We start from the raw sequence: 9,613 nt of genomic DNA, 5'->3' as shown, positions 1-9,613 counted from the left end.
CCCCTTTCCACTCCCTAGGGAGGGTGAGACCTCCCATGGGGGATCATCAAAGTCTGTCACATTATTTGGGGCAGGGCCTAGCTCCCTCCCCCCAAAGTATCTAGAGTATCCCTCCATAGGGAATGGGCCCCCAAAGTCTGTGCACTAAGGATAAATACTGGTCCCACTGCCAGAGATCTCATAGACTGTGCTTGCCTCCCAACTGACACCCATGTTCAGGGGGCCTGGTTCCCCAGCTGTCAGACTGGAGTCCGTGTGCTGCCACTTGCTCAGGTCAGCTGTTTCTGTGGGTTTCATGATCTGAGAAAATTGGGAGGGGGTGGGATAGGGGAAGGGGAGGGATCAGGAAGATTGCAACTCGAGGGAAGAATAGAGAAAGAGAGCAAGAAAAGAGATACCATAATAGAGGGAGCCATTATAGGTTTAAAGAAAAACCTGGCACTAGGGAAATGTCCAGAGATCTACAAGGATGACTCCAACTAAGAATCTAAGCAATAGTGGAAGGGCTATCTAAAATGCCCTTCCCCTATAATGAGATTGATGATTACCTTAAATGCCATCCTAGAGCCTTCATCTAGTAGCTGATGGAAGCAGAAGCAGAGATCCACAGCTAAACACTGAGCCAAACTCCTGGAATCCAGCTGTAGAGAGGGAGGAGTGATGAGCAAAGGGGTCAAGACCATGCTGGGGAAACACACAGCTAGAGATTTTTAAATAGGATTATTGTAATGGTGAGTTGAGACAATTTTTTTGTGTGTGTGTGTGTGTGTGTTTTTCTGTTTGTTTTTTTTAAGACAGGAGCTTGCCATATATATGTATATAGCCCAGGCTAGCTTCAAACTCTCCTATCTGGCCTCAGTTTTTCAAGTCTGGAAATTACAGAAATGTGCTGTATCATTAACATTGAGATAATGTTAACACAGGGTCTGGTTCCTAAAAAGTATTAAATTTTTAATTGCCTCAGTAACGGATATAATACAGCACAAAAGACTGTAGAGTCCATCTTAGTTCTTTGATTTATTAATTGTAGCTTTGGGTAAATTAAGTGCCTCTCAGAGTACTTGCAATCTAACGTTTTCTATATAGGCTTGTAACGTCTCCATGGTCTAGGAGACTCTGGGCATAGATTACTCCATATTAGAAAATAATCAAACTATTTGATTTGGCCTTAAATTTGGAGTACTGAACTAAAAGTATTAGAAAAATCACTCTTTATTAGCACCATAGCCAGACAAGTCAGCAAAGCAAGTTATTTCAGTATTTGAAATGAGACACCTTTTTGGTAGGTTCATTTTAGGACTTGTACATGGTAAACATACACTCTAAAATCGAACTATACCCCTAGCAAACAGCCTTTAAAATTATATAACAGGGCTAGAGAAATAACTGAGAACAGTCCCATTATTACTACTTTTCACAAAGCATATTAAATTCATCTATTTTCCACATGTGTGCATGTGTTTCCAAGAATAATCATTTAGGAAAAACATGAGTGTATGTCACAGACTGAAAAACAAGCTAGTAAAATGTATATGTTGGCCAGATATGATGCCACAGAGCTGTAATCCCGGCGTTGGGAGGTAGAGAATACCTTGAATACCTTGTAAGATTGAAGCCAGTCTGAAAGAAATAGTGTTTCTTATGTAAGGTATCTTAAACCTTATTTTCAGTTACATGAATGAACAATGCTCCTGTTGGTTCACAAATTTTATTGAAGCCAGAAGTGGGTGATGAGCACCAGTAATCCCAACTCTAGGGATGCTGAGGCAGGAAACTGTTGAATCCTAGACCAGCATGAACAATATAGCAAGGTTGTGCCCAGGGAAAAAAATGGAGGGGTAGATATGGTAGTGCATGCCTGTAATCCAAACATTTGGGGATGGGTGGAGGCAGGAAGGTTGGGAGTTCAAGGTTCACCTCAGCTACATGGAACACTGTCAAAAAAAAACAAAAACAGAACTATAGTGATTCATCTTACAGCTACTCTCAGAGACAAGAGTTTTTTTTACTGCAAGTCTATCACTATAGATGCTGAACTCCATAAGAGTAACTTTCACCATGGCACAAGTCAATGTAGTTGAGTTCTGCATCAAGCTTTTCTATCAAATTCTTATTGACAGCTTCATAGTAAGTTTTCCCAGTGCTACCTCTAATACAGCATGGGTTTCACCTCAGCTCTGCCACATTGCCTGAAGTCTGGTGAACATATTCCTCAGAGATGTAAAGTTTGAAGATAAGAAGTATTAGCACTGGTCATGGGGTTATTATAAAAATTTATTAAAATAGCATTTTAGTTGCCAGGAGGTAGTGGCACACACCTTGAATCCAGGGAGACAGAGGTGGGCAGTTCTCTGTGAATTCAAGCCTGGTCTACAGATTAAGTTCCAGGACAGCCAGGAGAAACCCTGTCTTGAAAAACCAAAAATAACAACCAAAAAATAACATTTTAGCACAGCATCTGCCAGGTGCTATATACCAAATAAATGTAAGAAAGTTCAGAAAAGGCTGTTCCATTGGAGATAGATCCAAGAGTCCTTTTTTAGACTCAAAAACTTTTTAATACCTTTTAAGTTTTCTATGGTTTAACATCCACTCAAGGAAGTGCTGAGATGAAGTATAGTGATACTATTTGTTTTTCCATAGTAAGCAGATTTTTCTTTTTAAGTTGTTAAAATGATAGTGAAAAATTAAATGTTAACAAAGATTGACCTCAAAGCTCAGAATCTTTTCTTTAAAGCAAAAGTCAATCCTGGAGCTGCTTTGTATAGCAAAACAGAAAAGCTCTGATATTGACCAACTGAAAGATCTGTTTAGTTGGATTCACATTGAGTGTGGGTTCGATAACATAAGCATAATTAACACCCCCCTTAAAACATGTGTTTTTACATTTTGAAACACTGTGGATTGGAATGGACTTGGAGGATATTCATATATATTTTCAGCTAGTGTTTTAAGTTTCAAATATGTGTCCCTGTATTTTGAGTTTCTATTGCTGTGATGATTGAAACACCATGACCAAAAGCAAAGTTGGGGAGGAAAGTGTTTGACTTACATTTTCATATTATTCATTGAAGGAAGTGAGGATAGGAACGCAAACAGAGCAGGAACTTGGAGGCAGGAGATGATTAGAGGCCATGGAGGATGCTTCGTACGGGTTTGCTCCCATGGCATACTCAGCCTGTTTTCTTGTAAAACTCAAGTTTCTTGTAAAACTTGTCCCACCCACAATAGGCTGAACCCACCCACATCAATCACTAATTAAGAAAATGCCTTACAGGCTAGTGATTTTTTTTTTCAAGACAGGGTTTCTCTGTATAGCTTTGGAGCCTATCCTGGCACTTGCTCTGGAGACCAGGCTGGCCTCGAACTCACAGAGATCCACCTGTCTCTGCCTCCCAAGTGCTGGGATTAAAGGCGTGCGCCACCAATGCCTGGCTTCAGGCTAGTGATCTTATAGAGGTATTTTCTCAATTGAAGTTCCCACCTCTCTGTTGACTCTAGCTTGTGTCAGGTTGACATGAAACTAACCAGGACAGCTCCTTTAAAACATAATTTGCCAGTGTCCCACTAGATTAAGAAAACTTAAATCCCTACAGGGCCTCAGTAGATTTTAAGTGATCTTGGAATAAATTTAGTTAGAAGTACACACTTAACCATTCAAAACAGACAGACATAAGTTGTCAAAAATTCATTACAGCTGGTAAAATTTATAACCCTGGTACAAACTGTTCACTACAGTGCTCTTTTTGTTTATTCTAAGACCCATCCACCCCAGTGGAGTGCTGAAACAGAAATAACAAATGCTCAGCATACTGTGTGTCTATACATCTATGACAACTGAAGGTTTTTCAGTAAGAAATTAATGACAACAGTAATAAGATGGGACAATTGTGGCAAAATGCTGACTAATCTGCCATGCCAGTCATACGTACAGAGTGAATATACAGGACAGAAAGATGATTCATGTTCCAGACAGGATACAGTGAGATTTCATTATGCTACTATGAACTGTAATTTCAAAATATAGAGTATTTCTGTAATTTTCCATTCACATTTTCACAACGAAGTTGGTCAGTGGTAACAAGGGTTGCATAACAAAGCTAGGGTATGGTGAAACTATTGACTAAAATTGTGTGCTTGCTTAAGAGATTTTTCTTTTGATGATAGTCACCTATTGACTGTGGCCTAAATTCGGTCACACTCCACATGGTCAATGTGGGGTTATTTCAGTCTCTCTAACTGCCTTACATATCCAGACATAAGAACCTGAAATTGAGCCAGTCTTTGAAGAGCAAGCAGTAGACCACTCATAGTGGTGGGGGAGGGGAAGGTGACACCAGCCAATCAGAGGCAGAGTCAGCGAACGTGAAACAATGCACTTCTGATGAGGGTGTGGCCTGGAAAACGGCTTTTTGACAAAACTGTCATTTTATGGGTCAGGTATGGACAGACATGGCACTTCTGCTGTCTTCAAAATAATGTCACCAGACCTCTTTCCTGTTCTCTGCATTCCTGAAAGATCTAGTCCCTAATCTAGGCTCAAGCTTTTCCTCAGCCTTGGACAACAGAGGTATGTGGGAATAGCAGAGCTAGAGGGAAACCATCCAGTATCACAGCTAATAGATGTCAGAGGAGAGTGGCAGTCAAGTTCAGTGTTTATATATCTGCCAGCCTTTTAGCCAAATTAAAAGTCTGTAGGCTTAAATGGGACCTTATCCTGTTTGCCTTGGGTGTTCTGTATTTCTAGCTTGCCCTTATTTGCTTCCTGTTCCTTTTTAATCAGTCAGGTAGTGAATACCTACCATGTGAAGATGCTAGAAAGATGCTGTGGAAAAAGCTAAGACTGATACTGCGAATTCTGAAGAGGGAGTTGACAGTTCAGAGAGAGACAATATGAACTGGCCAAGAGGGCATTGACCTAGAAGTTTATAGGCACTAAAACCATTCAAAGCTCAGAGAAGTTGCCAGATAAGAGTGTTCAAGCAAGCTTTTGTGACACCATTTCTTTCCATCTATTTCCCTCTGTTCTCTGTTTAAAGATGACTACAATGTTGATGAAAAGTTGAGCATAACCTGAAAAACTAGTAGAAAATTCTACAAGAGATGAATAGGGAAATAATGGGTGTAACTAATCCTAATTTCTCCACAGTCTTCATGTCTTGGTACTGATAAGTTTTCCTAAAACAGTGAAAGATACACTCTGATTTATCCAGAAAATGTGTGTGGTGTCTTTGCATCCTCACTTGCTCTTTTGTTTGAGGAGTCCTCCCTCATTCCTGGTTGTATTTCCCCAGTGCTTAAGCACTTACATTCTGCTTGACTGTGATAGAACTGGACAAGCAATGGGGACCATCCACATGCACTCAAAATGATAGGATTATACAACTCTTTTCTGTAGGTTATAATATCCCCCAAGGTGTCCAGTTTTTGTTTCTCTGTGTAGTACTGGCTCTCCTGGAACTTGCTCTGTAGACCAGGCTAGTCTTGAGCTCAGAAATCCACCTGTCTCTGCCTCCTGAGTGCTGGGATTAAAGGTGTGCCCTACCACCACTTGGTAACCCTTATCCCAGTGTTTGGGAAGAAGAGGCAAGTAGACCTCTGAGTTCAAGCTCAACCTGGTCTACCCAGTGAGTTCCAAGGCAACCAGTAAAGTTCTTAATTTGTTACAACATTGTGGTGAGTCTGTTGAGAATGAATATCTCTGCCACTATTATTTACTAATGTTGTAGAACGTAGAGCAGAAAGATTCTTCTAAAATAGGAAATTTCTATTTTTTTTCCTTAGAAACATTTCAAGAACGCCCAGCTATTTATTTTAGATATACTTGCCTTTTAAGATCATGAACAAATAACCATCCATGTGTGCTGGTGCACTCCTGTGATTCCTTGCATTTGGGAAATGGAAGCAGAAGGATCAGGAGATCAAGGCCAGCCTCAACTACAAATGAAGTCTGAGGCTGGCCTGGCCTATATGAGTCCATTGTGCCTATCTCATATACACAATAATAATTCTGGTTTCACTTTCACTTTCATCTTTTTAATCTCAAAATGCACGTGCTCTCCTTGCTTAGTAATCATAACAGAAAACTGTTCCAAGTCCTCAAATCACATTATTTAGAACAGCAGAATACTAGTATACTTTGGGGGGGGGGCATGTACTTGTGGGTGTGGATGTATATGTGTGGAGGCCAGAGGCTGACACCAGATATCCTTTCTTGATCTCTTGTCGGGGACCACGACAATCTCTCTCAGTCTTTATTATCAGGCAAGATCACTCATGATTGATTTGGCATACTAACAGGCCAGTGAGCTTGAGGAAGCTCTATATTCCCAGTGGTTTTGCCACTTTTATGTTTTGTTTTGTTTTTTCTTTTTTTATTTGAATTAGAAACAAGATTGTTCTACATGTCAATCCCAGTTCCCTTTTCCTTTCCCTTTCCCGTCCCTCCTCCCCTGCCCCTCATTAACACCCTATCCTATACCCTTCCTGCGCCCCAGGAAGGGCGAGGCCTTCCATGGGGGATCTTCAGAGTTTGTCATATCCTTTGGGATAGGGCCTAGGCCCTCTCCCATGTGTCTAGGCTGAGAGAGTATCCCTCTATGTGGAATGGGCTCCTAAAGTCCATTCGGATGCTAGGTATAAATACTGATCTACTACAAGAGGCCCCATAGATTTCCAAGGCCTCCTCACTGACACCCACATTCATGGGGTCTAGATCAGTCCTATGCTGGTTTCCCAGCTATCAGTCTGGGGTCCATGAGCTCCCCCTTGTTCAGGTCAGCTGTTTCTGTGGTTTTCTCCAGCCTGGTCTTGACCCCTTTGCTCATCACTCCTCCCTCTCTGCAACTGGATTCCAGTTCAGTTCAATGTTTAGTTGTGGGTGTCTGCTTCTACTTCTATCAGCTGCTGGATGAAGGCTCTAGGATGGCATATAAGGTAGTTATCCATCTCAATATAGATTGAGGGCATTTAAGGTAGCTTCTCCACTGTTTCTTAGATTGGTAGTTGGTGTCATCCTTGTAGATCTCTGGACATTTCAATAGTACCAGATTTCTCTTTAAACCTATAATGGCTCCCTCTATTATGGTATCTTTTATCTTGCTCTCCTCTATTCTTGGGTTCCAAACTCAGGTCCCTATACTTGTGCCATTTCCCCAGCCCCTTAGTTTGTGTTCTGAGTAAATAAAAAGTAATTAAGTGCAGGAGATTAGAATGTGGATTGAATATGATCAAAATACATTTTTGTGGCTAGAGAGATGGTTCAGTGGTTAAGAATGCTTGCTACTCTTCTAGATGAACAGAGTTCAGTTCCCTGCTCATAGCTGCCTGCAACTCCAGCTCCAGAAGATCTGACACAGTCACTCTTCTGGCCTCCATGGTAACCATAACACATATGGAATGTAAACAGACAAACACACGCACATGCATAAATTTAAAATAAAAAAAGTTGTATGAAATTCTCTAAGACTTAAAAAATAATGTATTTTAAGAAAGCATTAAGCGGCCAGAAGTGGTAGTACAAGCCTTTAATGCCAGCACAGAGGCAGGAGGCTCTTTGTGAGTTCAAGGCCAACCTGGTTTACATAGTGAGTGCCAGAATTACATAAAGAGATTCTCTCAAAAATCAAAAAAAGAGAGAGAGAGAATATTAATTGCCTTCTCACAGGCAGCTAGTCATCCAATACTTCTAAAACTTCCTAGATGGAATATTCATCCTTAGATGGAATATTTGTCTCTCCATAATTGCCAGTTACTGGACCTAGTTGGTGGAAAAACAAAAAATAAATCTAATGTGCTTCTTATGCTATATCCCAGCACCAAAGAGAGACAGAATCTTCCCCAGGACTTGCTGAATGCCAGGCTAAAGTTCAATGAGACAGCCTGCCTCAAAGGAATAAGGTAGAGTTATCCGGACACCAAACATTATCCTCTGGCTTCCCATGTACACAGAGACACATACACCCATATACATGTATGCCTACACCACACACACACACACACACACACACATTTTATTTTTAAATTACAGTAACACAATTCAGCTGGGATAAACATCAACTGAACTCCTGCACCAGCTTTGGAAAAGCTGTTTGGCAAGATCTTCTGAAGTTTGGGCTGTGGTATAACGTGTTTAGCATGTGCAAGTTCCTGGAATTAATTGCCAGCATCAAAATGAGAAGGGGGACTGGGGATAAGGTGTGCGCGCACGCGCACACACACACACACACACACACACTTAAAAATAATAATTTTTTTTTAAAAAATCCAAGTTTTGCAGTGGCTGCTGTCTCCTGTAGTCTCTTACCGGCAGCCACGGTCAGCTCCACTATGTTCTTCAACACCATGATGGCAAGCCCTTTGCTGACATCACCTAGCCATTTACAGACAATGCTCCAAAGACAACAGAAAACCTTTGTGCTCTGAGCTTGAGATAGAAAGGGTTTGGTTATGAGAATTCCTCCTTTCATAGAATTATTTCAGAATTCATGTGCCAGGGTGGTTGCCTTACATATCATAATGCCACTGGCACCAAGTGGGAAGAAATTTGAGGGGCTTCATCCTGAAGCTTAGTGTCTTGGTATCTTGTCTATGTCAAATGTTGGAGAAAACACAGAGTTCCCAGTTTATCCTCTCACTGCCAAGGATGGTTAGGTGGCAAGCATGTGGTCTTTGGGAAGCAAATGAGCATCATAGAAGCCATGGAGAGCATTGGAGCCAAGCTCAACAGGAAGATCACCATTGTTGACTGTGGACAGCTCTAATAACGCTTCTGACTTGTGCATTCTGCCCAGCAGACTGTGCCTTCCATCACGAAAGAACATGCCCTCCCCACATCTGCTCCCAATGCCCTGGGATCTGAGCTCTCACTGCACTCCTCCGGGTTCCACGTCTTCTTTATTCTCCTCTAAGTCGATCTAAATTTCAGAGTTCAGTTTATGATTATGAACAAAAAATAAGAATTGTTACCAAAAATGTTCAATGTATGCGCATCCCAGAAATTCTGATCATAAGTGTGTGCCTAAAAGGAATATATTGTGCTTAAAAGTCAGGGGCAATGATGAAGCCCTTTAATCCCAGCACTTAGGACGCTGAGGAGGGCTTCGAGTTTAACTTGGACTACATAGCGAGTCCTCTCAGAAGAAAAGAATGTTCTTGGAAATATTACATATAATGCTTAAAACTGGAAAGCTCATCTGTTAGTAGTGAAATGGTTAAATACTTTGAGATATAATCAGATGGCAGAACACTAAAGCATTAAACAAATACTGATACACACTCAGTGAGATGGATTAATACCACAAATGAAAGGGAAAGCCAGGGACATACATCTTGCACATAAAGTTCAAAAATGTAAAGGTAATTTATGGTATCACAAGTCAGGAAAAGGAAGGGAGCCCAGTGTGGTGACACACAACAGTAAACCCAGCAGGGTGATGAAGAGTTCAAGGCCAGCCTGCGTTATATAGTGAGATCTCACCTCAAAAAAACAAAAACAAAAACAAAAACAAAGGAACAGAAGATGACATGAGAGAGACTTATGGAGTTAGGTACTGTCCTCTTTCTTGACCTGACTAGATTTGCTCACTTGTTATACAAACTGTACTTTTATGAC

At 41.0% G+C, this 9,613-nt stretch overlaps 1 protein-coding gene across 1 annotated transcript in view; it reads left to right on the top strand.

The window, feature by feature from the left end:
• The first annotated feature begins 3,434 nt into the window (after positions 1-3,434).
• Adcy10 (adenylate cyclase 10) overlaps positions 3,435-9,613 on the top strand; it is a 76,091-nt gene continuing 69,912 nt past the window's right edge. Inside the window, exon 1 of the mRNA XM_035445662.1 lies at positions 3,435-4,570. The gene's annotated coding sequence lies outside the window, so the exon portion shown is untranslated. The remainder of the gene's footprint in view (positions 4,571-9,613) is intronic.

Source organism: Cricetulus griseus, chromosome 5, assembly GCF_003668045.3.
Source record: "Cricetulus griseus strain 17A/GY chromosome 5, alternate assembly CriGri-PICRH-1.0, whole genome shotgun sequence".
NCBI lineage: Eukaryota > Metazoa > Chordata > Mammalia > Rodentia > Cricetidae > Cricetulus > Cricetulus griseus.
Note: the sequence above shows the minus strand (reverse complement) of the source record. Positions and strands in the feature narration are given on the sequence as shown.